Here is a 15,812-nt window from a genome sequence, read left to right as displayed (position 1 = left end):
CTGGTGCCTCAACTCAGACCAAGTGCAAAAGAAACAGATGAGGGGAAAAAAAAAGCAGGATGGATTATCTGGTAAAACGTGTGTGTGTGTGTGTGTTACAGGAACTGGTGAGTGTTGGTTAGACTGCAGGTGCAAAGTCTCAATTAGCTGTTTAGTGCAAAAAGGGGGGAAAAAAACACATCATATGGAGGATTAATTTCTACTATGGGGGTTTCTAATAGGAGGGTTGAAAGAAGCCAAGAATGAATGTGCGAGGGCTGGTTTAAGGGGAAACACTGTGTCAAAGTGGACAGAAACTGGGCATGTAACCAGGGGTGGGCTGTTTGGGAAGAATAGGACAGAGAAAGGAAAACAGGAGGGGAGAGGAGCTGTGCATTTATTATGAAAAAGAGCAAAAGCACAGATGTATATTTTTCTTCGGAAGGGTAGATGGTCAACTTTCTGCACTAGAGATGCTATAGTGAGCGACACGCCACACGACACATGAATAACACACAGGCTTTGATACTTATATCCGGGTTTTTTTTTTTCAGTGGGAGGTTGATGAAATTTGCATTTAGATTGAAATGACTGGGGAATGGTCAGAAGACCAGAGAGTGCCTCAGAGGGGAGGAGAGAAGCAAGTGGAGAAAGGTGGGATCGGGTGTTTGCCGTGCAACAACAAACTACCTTCCCACTGAAAGAAAAAAATGAAAACATGTAGACATGCATTGTTGTTCCTGAACCTCTGTCCTCACGGAGGCCGGTTGAGGCCTGTGCGCCACTCACGTCTCCCCTCTCTCTGTTGACTAGCAGGACACGGCTGACATTTGCAGTGTCCAGAGACTGAGAAGCCATGATGAGGAGGAGGAGAGGGGGCAGTGCGCTCAACTTGTGTCTTAATCACATTAAAACAGCCCTGTTCAATTTTCTAAACGATTTAACCAGGCCTGCGCCGAAGGAGACGGATCACACGCCGTTTTACTAATGTCGAGCCCTGCCCTCATAATGGAAATGAAAGTAAACACTTCATTTCTTCTCACGCAATATCAGCCCTGTTTTCTTAATATAATAATTATGCCGTTCAACCGTTTTCTCATCGGGAAATGTATAGTTTGTATGTCACAATCGTGTGCAGTGCCTCGTAAAATCATTCACCCCTCTTGAACTTTCTCACATTTCAGCTATTATCTTCAGAGTATCAGGGGATGGGACATTATATGGTATACATAAAACAATGCATCACAGTAAAGATGAAGGAAGGTTTTCAAAATTTCTGAAATCTTGCATTTAAACCCTGCCACTTTAAATGAAATCCACTGCAACCAGCTTTTAAAGTCCATCTGTGTGTAATATCATCTCAGTATTAAGATGACCAACTTGACATAGCCTAAATACACCATCCCCACAGTTAAACAAGGAGAAACATGTAATACTTACTAAACTTCATTTATACAGCACATTTCACAGGATAAAAATACAAAGTGCTTCAAAATAAAACAAAAAAACAAAACAGAGAGTAAATTCATAAAAAAACAACATACATGGAACATCTTACAGCATATAGCTAGTTAAAAGTCAATCTGAATAAATGGTCTTCAGCTGCTTCTTCAGAGAATCAACAAAGTCAACTCAGTCTTGGGGTCATAGCTCTAAAAGACCTATCCCCTCTGGTCCTAAATGAGTACATGGAATATTAGTGAAAAAATATTTCATTTCAGTAACTCAATTCACTAAAGAAAACACATTATACATGGATTAACAAGCTGGTGATGTTTTAAACCCTTTATTTCTGTTTATTATGACCCCCCCCCACACACACACACACATTCCAGTTAATAAACACGACATTTAAGATTAGAATATTGCATCAGACTAAAAAAAGCAAACCTTTTCATGCAGAAATGGGGGCTTAATGAAAAGTATGTTTAATACAGGCTTAAAGGTTGTTTCTTTTTTAAAAGTACTTTTATTCTGACAAAAAAGTTTATCAAATTCTAATTTGTTGAATATGACTGTAAAATTGTCTGTTTATTCAAGGCCAGAATGCATTAGAAATTGCCGGTCCCTGAAATACATATTAGGTTCTGAGGGATGCTGTTATGGACGGAATTAAAATCAAATAACGCTTTTTTTTTTTTTTTATTTTGGTCCACATCACTTAGGAGCCTTTTTGTCACCTCTAAATTTGCAGAACATAATCCATCTACAAAAAGTAAAGCCCTTTTTCCCAGAGTGCAAGAGCACCACCTTGTGTTTATATTTTATAAATGCAACGGAATCAACTTCAACCCTGGTAGCACAGAGAGCTTTCCCAGTTGCTTTAAGCACATGAAAGTCATTTGCTTGAATCCTGTTATGTTCTCAAAAACAAATTAGCATTTTTTAAGCAAAAGAAAACACTTTATTTGGGGAGTTATTTTTGTCTTGTTCTCAACATTTATTATGCCAAATTTGCACGAGCAAGACTAAACCACAGTGTCGAGTGCCTTTTCACAGTCATTACATTAAAAAAGAAACAGTCTCAAGGTAAGTATGAACTACAACAACACACACACACAAATAGGTTCTACATTCATGCCTTTGCTTCTCACATCACCATTACAGAGTGTTCCTCATTACTGCCCAGTCAAATGTTAGTGTGGTGTTTGTAATCCAGAATCCCTCTCAAATTGGTGATAGTGGATTTTTACAATCTCCTGGCATTACATTATGTTAATTTGGGCTTGCGGAGAGACATGCATTAAAATAGAGATGAGATTGAATTAAGTTTTAATAGCAATTTACAAAGCCAGATACCCTCAGAGGATTTATAATCTCTTGTGTAAAATAATGTAATCCTCTGTGTCAATATAATCGTGCTGATAATTTTGAACACATCCGTGATGACAGGCAGATATTACTGCCTCGCCTCAGAGGGGCTGACTCAATATCAGTTGGCGGTAGGGTGTGTGTGTGTGTGTGTGTGTGTGTGTGTGTGTGTGTGTGTGTGTGTGTGCTCAGGCACGAGACTGTGAGGATAGAAAGACAATGAGTGCATAAAGAGACACAAAATCAAATGTAGCAATGAAGAGGGCCTGAGGAGGGGGGTGGGGATTGCTCTAAACTACCTGCACACTTATATTACCAGTCTGGGAATCAAACAGCACGCGCACAGACAATTATGCATTTTCTCAACTATAATTGTGAATCCAGCCAACACTGCAGAGGATGACCAGGGAGGGTGTTTCAGAAAAGGAAGAAAACTTATTTTTTTGTCATTTGAACAGTCTCTTGAAGATTTTCCATATTCAGAGTTAAGCTATTTATTGTTTCTCTTAAGACATAATACCAGTGCAAGCAATCACTCAGTGGAGTGCCTCGGACTTGTGATTCCTTAAAGGCAATGCTGGTTTTTCAAAGAAGAGTAACAGAAAGTAGGACATGATTTAATGTCTTAAGGAAATATTCAAACTAGTCTTGGAGGCTTAGCTCTCCCCCTTCACACCTCCATAATGGGGCTCCATTTGTCTAAAGTCATAGGCTAATGGTCAAATCACCATATGAATACATCCACTCTGGTGTGCCGTGTTACATTATATCATCAATTCAGTGCTAGGATCATTGCACGGGTTAATGGGGAAAGAGATTCATCGACTGGAGGCAAAACTGGTAACCAGCAGGTGTCAGTGTAGTCCTCACACCGTTCTGCAGCTTCCATAAAGGAACACTAAACCTTGAGTGGAATACAGAGGGGAGCGGCCTGCAGTGGACTGGCCAGCCAGAGCCGCACTGCATCAAACACAAGGTGGACAAATTGCTATTAATAAGCAAGAGCGAGCTTGTGTGGGCAGTGTGACATGGCCTGGTGCAGAATTTATGGAGCCTTTGGCCAGCAGGAGTCTCCTCAGTCATTAACTATAACTCATTTCTACCCATCAGAGGGTGTCAGAAAGTGGGAACATAAATCTGCTTTACACTCTGGGGCATGAATTGGGAAAATTTGGACTCTAAAAGTCATAAACCTTCTTTCCCTTCATATCTACAGACGCCTTGCAATACCGGAGACAAGGGCTGTGGACACAATTAACTTGAGTTTGATGATTTTGCTTGTCAGGCTCCTGTTTCCTCCAGCAGGTTGCGTTCCACATGCAATCGTGTAACTACTTCTGGACTTTGTCCTCTGCAGCTAGTGGCTACACACGGAAAATAGTTCCTACAGGTGAACTAGTTAATTATGGAGCTTGGTCCTCATAAAGGCCCCATGCAGCCAGCTTAATGCCTGTGCAAGATTGATGAGAAGCCTGAGGGAATTGCCGGCAATCTATTACAGTTACATTATCTGTTTTTTATATGTACAAACCTCAATAAAATGATAAATGTACTAAGGTTTGTACTAGAGATAGATATTTTTCTTTTTCCAACACCAGTGCATCCATTTGGTTGGAATATCCCATCAACAATGGCACTATGATTATTATAGCATTAAAGCAATAAAAAAAAAAAAAAGACAAATTCTACAGACCCTTGCAAAATTATCTATACCCATTAAACCTTATTACATTTGTCATGGTATGAACACAAAAAAGAGATAAACGCAAGACATGGTACTTGATATGGAGGAAAGATTTTTAATTGTTTTCAAAGACTTTAACAAGTACAAATCTTAAATTGCTGGAGCCAAAGCTTAACCTGATTTCAACATCTTCTTTTTTGTTTAATGGTAAGCCATCAAGGGGATGCCTTGATGGCATCCCATATAACCATATAACTTAGAATGGATTCCTGGATCAATGTGTGCTTCTGTGCTTTTTGTGTCTCCGCTCTTTCTTCTATAACTCCCATTCGGTCGAGGCAGATGACTGTTCACATTGACCCTGGTTCTGCTAGAGGTTTTCCTTCCTGTTAAAGGGGAGGTTTCCTCTCTAATGTCCCTACATGCATGCTCAGTATGAGGGATTTCTGCAAAGCCATCAACAATGCAGAGGACTGTCCCTGTGGCTCGACTTTTTGACTAATCTTTCTGTATGATTTGATTGAATTTGACTTTGTAAAGTGCCTTGAGATGAAATGTTTTATGAAATGGCGCTATTTACCGTATTTTTGGACCATAAGGCACACCGGTTTAAAAGGAGCACCAAATATTCTTTCAAAGTGTCACTCCGCCCCTTCACGTACACAGCTCTCTATCCGTCTCTGTCAGGAGGACAGAGTAGTTGGACGACACTGCCCTGTTCTCTTATGGCCAAAATAAATGTAACTTTATATTCAGTTAGCTTACTAGGTTTATTGTTGCTAGCACATATTCTGGCTGCAAGCTGCCTAAAGGCTCCCACATACTTGGGTGTACTGTATGCATACAGTGAGCTGCGCGGCACCGCGCTGACTCTCCAAGAACGTTTTATGTCCTACAATTCCCACACTTTCTACCAGTGTGATGAAGCAGCAGAATGGATGGTAAAATGTGTGATTAGCTAGCTGAGCATCTAGAGCTGTTTCTTTTCCAACAGGATCCCACCTGTCAGTAAGAACAGAGAGGGTCTGTGATGCAGAACGTCCTTGTGACCACCTGCTTGGAGCAGCTCAGCGTATCAAGCTTGGTGTCACATATAAAACAGTTCAATGTAAAGACTTCTTGCCTTCAAAAGTTTATAGTGTCACATATGCGGTTGTAAAAATTTAGTCCTGAACGTACCTGAATGCGCCGAGTCCACGCAAAGTCCGCCTCGAGTACACCTTGGGCTCCACGGACCTCCACGGAGTGAAATCAGCAATGAAATCTAAAATAGGTTGAAATAAGTTATTTTTGTTACATTTAGTCAAACAAGCAACATCTTAAGCTCACAAAGCAGCCAGTTAGTTTTGTAGCTGAGAATGTGGACTCAAAACGGACCAGGTAGTTTGTTTTCCTGTTGTGCCGAAGCACAGCAGGAAACCTTTGACATTTTGCGTCTACACCAAGATACTTTGAAATTTTTTTAATCCTATACGACACAGATGCTGAAGCATTTAAAATCTCTAGTGGTTTTAGATTTTGGTATGGTGAAAGTTTAAATCTGTTTCTGCCATTTTGAGTCTCATTAAAGATAGTTATAATTTAGTTTTAGTTCGATTTTAAGCACTTCTCTCCTGGTACTCTGGGTTCAACCACAGTACAAAAACATGACTGCTAGGTTAACTGGTACTTTAATTTATCCTATGTGTGTGTGTGTGTGTGTGTGTGTGTGTGTGTGGTTGTTTGTCCTCTGTGTTGCCGTGTGATAGACTGGTGACCTGTCTAGTATATACTTGCCTCTCACCCAATGACTGCTGAAGATAGATGACAGTCCCACCAAGACCCTGCAAGGACAAGCAGCTAAAGACAATGGATGGATGGAAGGAAGGATGCAAAGACGGATGAATCTTTAATTAAACCCACCTACAGCCCCCCTGGAAGTCTCTGGGTGCAAAGTCAAAAGATCAAGGAAGACAGCTAACAGGTAGAACTCCATACACAGATAAGGAGAACTGGCCGACATTACAGAGAACCGTCACCGCTACCCCAGAGAAAAGGAGACGACAACAGTGGGCTGTTCTCACAACAAGTCATAGAAGAGAACCAGCTGGAAATGTAGGCATTCCACTACAAAATAGATTTGCTCCACTTCAACTAATACCGAGGATATTTGTCCATGTCCTAAAAGTAGTCAAAGGTATGACAACAATCTTCGTTCTAAATTGTTTTTCTAAACTGCCAGAGAAAGAGCGAGCCACAGGGCCACAGACCTTAGAATTATGCAAATGAGCCATGAGCGACATTAAACTCTTCTGTAACAAGAAAAATACAAAAGTGATGATCAATGACTATATGTCCAGTGTCTGATATCTCAGAGAACCTTCTAGAGATCATGAAAGAGTACCTGACTGTGGAAAAATTCATAATACGCACTGAAGCTTTGAGTGATGTTGTCAGAAGAGAAACAGAAATATTGAAGGAGAATTTGATCTGCCAAATAAAGTCTGCCAAATAAAGTTGACGGTCTTAATGTCAAAATGTTTCTCAGCTGACCTCTCACAGCCATTTACTGTGGAAGTGAAATTTTTTCAAGACTTCTGATGCTTAACAGCTGGCTACAAAAAAAATGCAGCAAAAAATCTGTGACCTTCATTGACAACTTTTATATTTTCTGGGGAAAAAGCCATCTTTCGAAGAGAGATGGTTTCTCTCTAAATAGGCTAGGTGCAAAACATCTGATTTTCAACATGTTTTATTCTGTAAACAATGTACCAGCAGCTTTGTCCTTTAACAAAGTACAGCAAGTGGAAAAGTAAATAAGCACAGTACAGCCTGCAACAGCCAAGCTAAACATAGTCAGGAAGATGACACAGAAAGAAACATCACCATTATTACAGAGGGACTCACCCTACATCTCAACCGGACTAAAGGTGGACCCCACGTAACCCTATCTATCTCCTCCACATATCAAGGATGATAAACCTGTCTTCAGAAGAATCTGAGGACATGAACCAGTGATGACCTGGTAGATAACCTCCAGTCTAAAGTTTCAGACCACTGAAATGTACTGTGCACATAAACTTGACGTCATTGACGCATTGCTCCAATTAAAGTGAAGGTATTTTTTCTGGGAAGAAAGAAGTGCTCCAGCAGTTAGTAGTGAAAACAGATTGTTGAAAAGCTGAACGCAGGTGGCGAAAGATTAGACTCCAGTTTCACTAGGACATCTATAAAGAGAGACTTTACAGATATAACTTACAACTAAAAAATGCAAGATAATCTTTCTTCTCTGAGATCATCAGCAAAAACAATAATAATGCTCGTGCCTCATTAGCCACGGTTGACAGCTTAACAAACCCTCTTGCTACTGTGGCATCTGAACTCTACTCTACAGGGCCTGTTAAGAATTAGTTAACTTCTTTACTGAGAAAATCCAAAAGATTAGAGGGAGGTATGTACATCTATATCAAGTTAAGTACCAAAGTTGTCTCCAATTATAACTGATTTTGACAAAATTTCAGAATTCTGCCAAATAACACATTGCTTCCTTTAAGAAGGTTTTTCCTGCCATAATGTCTGATTTGACTCAGACAATAAATACTTCTGTTCTGTCAGGTCTATTTCCCTAATCACTAAAAACAGCAATTATCAAACCAATTGTTGAAAAAGAACAATTTGTACAAACTACTACTGCAGAACTAAAGGTCCATCTCCAACCTCCCCTTTATCAGTAATATTGAAAAAGCTGTGCTTCAACACATAAATATCTTCTTAACAATGACCAGCCGCTTTGGCGTTTTCTCGTCAGGTTTCCGTGCTCACCACAGTACAGACACGGCCCTTCTCAAGGCCTTTAATGACATCCGTATAAGACTGTGGAAGAACCACAGTGCTGATATTATCGGACCTTAGACCATTTGACAAAGTTCATCACTCCATTCTGTTTGAACTCCTAGAAAACAGAGTCGGCCTTGCTGGTACAGCATTCGACTGGTTTAAATCCTACTTAAAGGACAAGAACTTTTTTGTGTCAGTACATAACTTTTCATCAGACGACAAAAATAATATGTGCAATTCCCCAAGGGTTCATCTTGGATCCCCTCTAATTTAATATCTACATTTTCCCTCTAGCTCAGATAAAAAACAACTACAACAACAACGTATGTTATGGTAACTATGCAGATGACACACAGGTCTATATCAACATGAACCCATTCAAGCGTTGAGTAAATGCTCAGAAGAAATCAATCCATGGATGTGCCAAAATTTTCTACATTTGAATACAAACAAAAAGTAATATTTTTTGGACCAATGGAAGAGGGATCAAGAGTTAGCACACAACTTCAGTAGCTTCAGCCAGTAACCACTGATCAGGTCTGAAATCTGGGAGTAATGATGGACTCTAAACCTTCAAAGACAATTACAAAGTCAGTCTTCTAACACCTGAAGAAATTGCCAGGATGAAAATACTAATGTCCCAGCAGGATCTTGAAAAACAAATCCATATTTTTTAGAATTTAGAATAGATTACTGCAGTGGTGTTTTCATGTGTCTGCCAAAAAAGTCAATCAGTAAGCTGCAGTTAGTCCAGAGTGCTGCTGCCCACGTTCTCACTAAGACTAAGATGGTAGAGCACATCACCCCAGTTCTAAAGTCCTTACACTAGCTCCCTGTACGTCAGAGAATACACTTTAATAGTGTCACCACTTGTCTTTTCTTTGTTCTATTCAAGTATAGCACTTTGAATTGCCTTGTTACTGAAATGTGCTCTACAAATAAACTTGCCACGTCTTTAAACACTGTGTTACACTTTTAAATCTGTCAATTGTTGGACTCATCTTTAAAGACAGTGTGTTTAGAAATTTCTCTAAATCCTATTAATTAGCTGTCAATTGAAATCAGGTATACAGAAGCAGGGACGCATCTAAAACATGCAGTGTACCTTGACAACCCGGGTTGGGAAAAAAACAACACAGATTTAAGGGACATTTGAGTGCCCTTAAATAAAGTGCTATGTTTGTTCTGATTTTCTGATCTTTTTCTATGAAAAAGAAAAGTAGAAATGCATGATTCCTCTGCATTAACATTGGTAGCAGCCAGTGTTAGTCATTTCTGAACATATCGGTATTGGTCCCATAGGTAAAGCTGAGAGGTGATAGCGATGCATGTGACAGTAATAAGGATGCAGCACAAGGTTATGGGGTGGTTAGTTGTAGAAGACAAGCATGTCAGTTGTGTGGCACTTTCTTCCACAGTGTTGAAAGGGTTGAATTGGTTATTGGCAATAACAGCAACATTAACGTTGGATATCTATATCGACACAAATTTTAATATCGTACCCTTGGCTGCAAGCTGAATTCTCACGGTATTTGTTTGTTCACAAACACATGAGAATCCATTTTGTCCCACTCTCACCTCAACTGTTCGAGAAGCGACCCAGCACGAGTTGGCCAATCACGTTGTAGTGTTATGGTTTAAGGCGGACACACAGCTGTGACGAAAGCAAGAGCTGCCGAGCCCACAGCTGAACCAACATAAACATGGGCGCACAGGAGAATGTACGCATAGATGCTGCTATCACATCTGTCTTGTAAGAATCCATGATTTTATCTTTGAAAGAAGAATAGCAAGAAGTGCTTTGACCAGCTTAACTTGTTGTGGATTCTCATGGCAACTGCTGCTTACATATTTTCATTTGATACCTTGATTTGCTCAAACCAAACTTTGGTAGTTGGACACAAGTCAGTTCCCCCAATCAGCTCGGAAAGTTCTGCTGAATGTCCCTTCTTTCCCCGGACAGATTTGATGGGAGCAGGCCCAGAATGATAATGTGTAGAACTAGATTCTAATGTTAGTTTTGGTTGTAAAGTGATTTACAGCAACAGCATCAACAGTTTAATGTTTCCTACTGCCATCTGGAACCCTTCCATCAGCCGTTTCCAATTGTCCATTTTACATATTCAAGCTACTTTTACAATTTTAGTTTTTTATTGCTACATCATAAATCTTTGCAGTCCATATTATAACCATATTTTTTTCACTCACTGGGCCATTAAATAGGGACACGTTATATAGGGACTTTATAAATGCGCAACCATCAATAGTTGTTGACACAACTGACGGCACAGATGGAGAGACGTACTTTCTCCCCTACAAACCTCTTAAAACTACTTTTTGTGATAAATCATTTATTTAAAACATGGTTGCCTTATTACTCCTTACTCCTCCAAGCAGTGGACTGTTTTGCCTTGCTGTACATAATCCTACCCATTAAACAAAGACCTTGTTCTCTTCCTTGCAGTGGTTCCTGAGTGCACTCCAGTTAATTCCTGTTCCAGCAACACCAGTATTTTAATAAACTTTTTAAAACCATTCCTGTCCTGAATTATCGGGTGTCCAGCTTCTGAAGTATTACAGACTGAGATGCTTTTACGCCCAAACACAAGGCAATGGTGATGAAAGCATGTACCAGACAAAAGCATGTATTGTTTCAACCAATAGGAAAATTTAACTGTAATTGCCACCATTCAGCCCTAAGACGGCAGCCCTGAGAGGTTTTAAGACAAATATTCCAGAACTAACACCCTGTTCAAAACCTTCATTTTTGACAAAGCTTATAGGTAGAGTGGTTTAGGTTACCCTGAGCTATCTCTGTAGTTGTGCTGCTTTAGGCTTAGGTTTCTAGAGGACATTAAGATATATTTCTCACTCTGATGAGTTCTACTATTCTCTAATTCTGCATTATTGTCATTTAAACTTTATGTTCTCTCTGTTATTGTTTTCTCTTCATAGTAGCTACATCTGGTCTGGCATTCTGTTTAGCGGTGACGTCCCCCTGGGGGGCAGATCATCAGCCTTTACCCTATCTAACATGGAAAGTATTCTGGGATCAGTGCTTCTGTGTTCTATTTGTGTCTCTGCTCTGTATTCTAAACCTCTAGTCAGTCGTGGCAGATGGCTGTTCACACTGAGCCTGGTTCTGCTGGAGGTTTCTTCCTGTTAAAGGGGAGTTTTCCTCTCTACTGTTGCTACATGCATGCTCAGTATGCGGGATGGATGCTAAGTCAACAACAATGCAGATGACTGTCCATTGCGACTACAACTCCTTTCAGGAGGGGTGAATGCTGCAAGTCAATGATTTGGTGCAATATGCTGGGTTTCCTGAGATCAGATGTCTAACTGCAGTCCTCGAGGGCCAATCTCCCACCTGTTTTAGATCCCTCCCTTCTCCAAAAACATCACAGAGGGAAATATTACAAAGGAAAAGACAACAATACATTAACAAAGCAATAAGCTAAGTAAATCCTTGACTAGAATTCTTTAGTTTCACTGTAACAAGCGTCATCACTAACATTCAAAGCTCAACTGTTTCTATTCGTACATTAACAGACATACAGAAAGCATACAATCATAGTACTTAATTGTTTCTATTCATAATACATTTGACTCTCATTTAGATAAAACAGCCAACTTTAAGAAGATTTCAGGTTCCTACGTCAACACAGGTGGTAACAACTCATGCCAACCTATACTTTTCTTACTTTTCAGGAAACTCCTTGGTGCCACAAATTTAAAATCTTGAAGTCATGATGTTGACAGCCCTGATCCTCCCGTCTCATTTTTACTGGAACCATTATTCCTCATTGAGTAAGATAATGTATTAGAATTAAGTATTTATCTTTGAAGAAGTTTCATTGTCTTCCGCTTACCCGGGATCGGGTCCCAGTGGCAGCAGATTCAGCAAAGAGACACCTCCTCCAGCTCCTCTGGGGGAAGCCCAAGACGTTCCCAGTATAGCCAAGATCCCCTGGACCACCTCCTGGTAAAATGGGCCTGGAACACCTTCCACAGGAGGCGTTCAGGGGGCATTTAGAATGCCCTAGCCCCCTCAACTGACATCGATGTGGAAGAGCAGTGGTTCTACTCTAAGCCCCTTTTGGATGGGTAAGCCCCTCACCCTCTAAGGAAGTGCCTGGCCACCCTAGAGGAAGATGATGTCCGGGATCTCATTCTGTAAGTCACCACCCAAATTTCTTGACTTTAAGGTTAGGGTAGCAACGTAGACCGATTGGTAAATCGAGAGTGTCGCCTTTTGGTCTTTTGTTTGGGTCCAGTCTCTGAGTTTTTGCCTTTCCCCATGTTGCACACATGAGATCAAATTGACAAAAATGAGTTACCGTAAACATTATGCAAGAATTTTTGTGGATCGTCTGTGCATTCACCATGGAAACAAGTTTCACAAGTACTTCACATTGGGTGATTATTCTTGTTTGTTACATTTTTAATGTTCTGATTTATTATGAACTGTGTTAACTCTCATGATTGCTTACTGTGCAGAGCGTAGGAAGCAAATAATGAAAATACAGGAGAAAGTTGAACATTTCTTTGTGTAGACATTTGATAGAGAAGGTAGACGAGAAAGACAAATATTGTGTGAGGGTGGAGAGATGGATAGAGGCAGAAAAGAGGAGAGCAATTAGTGCGAGATAAAAAGCGTGGCAGGGAGGGTGAGACAACCTTCCATTACTTCAATTAATCCAATTTAGGAAAACACACACACACACGCACATACAAACTGATATACACCCACACACACAAAACAGCTGAGCACACCAGTAAAGGCAGAACCATTTCTGTGACAACAATAAGTGTTTGAGGGTCAGGAGTGGGCAGCTAGATTAAGCCTCCTGCAAGACTGAGTGGAAAACAGCATGCTGGCATTTCAGCCGGGTGCCCTGTTGGTTGGTACATTACCCCTAATTCAGCATGAATTGTTGATATGTTTTCGTGGTGGTAATGATGTTAATGGTAGTATTTTAATGGTTGCATGCATAGAAGTCAGAAGGACTATTATTGCTGCTCTCTGCTAATTATGACAATGGTGGAGCCCATTAGTACAAATTTAGTCAACACACATGCGTTTGAGTTTGGTTGCATGTAAGGAACTACTTTAATTTACTTTTACAGTTGAAAAGATGTCTTGATTTTTTTGCAAATGAACCCTACTCAAAATCTTTAGCAGGGATGACTTTTGCGACCTGTCGCTTACTGGCTACAGTTGGGGCTCTTTACTAGTACATGCTTGATCATGACAATAGTAGTAATAATAGTCATAATAATAATAATAATAATAATAAAAATGGACTCCCATGTTGGTAGTTTGATCTTTAATGAATATGAAAACAGTTGTGACATTCTGCCAGCACAAAGTCGTTCACTGACCCAATTAATGTGTCGCCCAAGCCACAAGTAGGTGGAGTAAGGGACATATGATGCATGGCGCTAATTAACTCAAAAGTGCTCGCATGTCTGTGGTCTAGCTCAAGGACTTGCTTGTTTAAAAGTTCATGTCAAATCGGGAAGATTCATGAGCCGAGATCCATGACTAATATTCCCACCGGAAAAAATGCATCAGTCAAGCATAGACTTGCTGATAACATGTGATTATTTTTCACTCATGTTTAGATTTTACTTCCATGGACCCCAGGAAAAAAAGTAATTTATTTCACTTGTCAAGTTGCAGCTTCATTAGCGTTATCGGCAAAAATTGTTTCGAGAATCGCTTCTCTTTCTGTCTCATCTAATCAAAATACTATTTTCTCCACTAAACATGTCCTGGGTAAACCTAGAAATAATCAGCTTCATTTGAGATCAGATTACTCTGGCATTTTTAGCAGTGGCAAAGATGGATTAGACCTGCACGCAGTAGCAAAGGGATCTGGTGAGTCTTCCTCTGGCCCATTTGACAGCTGTATTTTCAAAAACAAACCAGCACGAAGGTAGGCTGCTGTGAAATCTCACCCCGTAGGAGCCCTGCAAGCTGTTCTCTAGCTTCACGCCTGAACCAGCCTAAGTGATGGGAGTGTGTCTGCACCAGCAGTATGTTTTGTTGATGCTGTGATGATATTCTTGTTTTGGCGCCTCATTATCAAGTCTGCCCTTCACAAAAACTTTTTTTTGGGGTCTTCCAACAGTTATGCAGAGAAGTTATGTTCATTTACTGCACCACACCTTATACAATTGTTGAAATTAACCACCTATGACTCATTAGTATGGAAACAATTCACATGAGAGGTTTACATTCACTAATTTCACATATATATTGTGCCGTTAATGAGTTAGTTGAATTTTATTTTATTACCACTTTAATGTACGTCAATACATATGTATATAGTCACTGTGAATGTACATAAGACATCCTAAATCTCTGCCTCATTTCCTTGTATTTTTATTTTTTCTTATTTTTTGATCCACTGTATATATATGGACACACTGTATATACCTGATGCACCTTTTCCTGCTTTTGCCACCTTTTTTTGTTATTGATTACTGATCAATAAAGCCTATCTTATCTTATTTGTAGGTCCACTTCTGTAATATTCCAGCGAATTTTGAGGAAAAACCTGTATTTGCATTCCTTTTGTGTCCATGAAGCATGTCTTATTCATTCTTTTTCCTCTTCTGAACTTCCCTCCAGTTTTTGACACAGTTCTTCTTACCTGTCTAAGCTGTGCTTTGACCATGAAGTCCTTCACAATGTCATGTGCATCCGATTCCTTTCTGTTGTCCTCAGTGTCGTCACATATCTGTCTGAATGCACTGCTGAAGGACACAGTAGGAAATGTCAGGAAAGATCATGTACCACTCAGAGAATGTAAACGTTTATAACTATATATAACTAAATATAACATCACCACAAAAAGATCCAAATATTTTCTGGCTCCGAATTAATTTGACAAATTAAGTTTTTAATGATTATATCCCTCTATATGCAAAAAAACGTTATTCAATTATGGTCATAGTAAAAACATCTAGATTTGCTCCATATTATGTACTCAAAGATAAAAGCTAAAAATTCAAATGTGATGGATGTAGGGATAGGGTAGTGAAGTATATATAAAATAAACTACCAGACTTAGTGCTGAGTATGACCACACCACTCTTGACATGTGTCAGTCTTGCAATATATGGAGCAAGTGTCTTTTTTGAAATGTCAGTGTCTTCTTTGTGCGTCATACAAGCTTCCGCCAAATGCAGCCGTTGATTTGGACTCACTTTGGTTTGTTCTCTCATTGGTTACAATGTGTAGCAAGAAAATGCAATTTTTGCTTTACATTTTAAGTATTACTGTCATCACAGATCATCATGTGGCAAAGTGAAACAGACCACAATAATTGATGCAATCATAATTACAGAAATGTGCTTTTTTAAATCTAAAGAGTGATAATCAACAGACTGTAAAAGAGAGCTGCTTGTAGACTTTCTGCATATTTGTAGACCTTCTCAGTAAATGTGTTAAAAAAGGCTTTGTGTGTAACGTTCACAGCTTCTGCTGCGACTTTGTGTCACTGCTGCTCTC

At 39.7% G+C, this 15,812-nt stretch overlaps 1 long non-coding RNA gene across 1 annotated transcript in view; it reads right to left on the bottom strand.

Moving 5' to 3' along the window:
- Positions 1–1,545: 1,545 nt before the first annotated feature.
- The window catches only part of LOC110368917, a 51,638-nt gene continuing 37,371 nt past the window's right edge, over positions 1,546–15,812 (bottom strand). The window contains exons 3-5 of the long non-coding RNA XR_002428530.2: positions 14,953–15,055; positions 5,654–5,738; positions 1,546–1,655 (exon numbers count right to left, since the gene is read on the bottom strand). This is a non-coding gene — a long non-coding RNA (uncharacterized LOC110368917). The remainder of the gene's footprint in view (positions 1,656–5,653; positions 5,739–14,952; positions 15,056–15,812) is intronic.

Source organism: Fundulus heteroclitus, chromosome 15 (assembly GCF_011125445.2).
Source record: "Fundulus heteroclitus isolate FHET01 chromosome 15, MU-UCD_Fhet_4.1, whole genome shotgun sequence".
NCBI classification, from domain to species: Eukaryota; Metazoa; Chordata; class Actinopteri; order Cyprinodontiformes; family Fundulidae; genus Fundulus; species Fundulus heteroclitus.
This window is presented reverse-complemented; position numbering and strand designations above follow the sequence as displayed.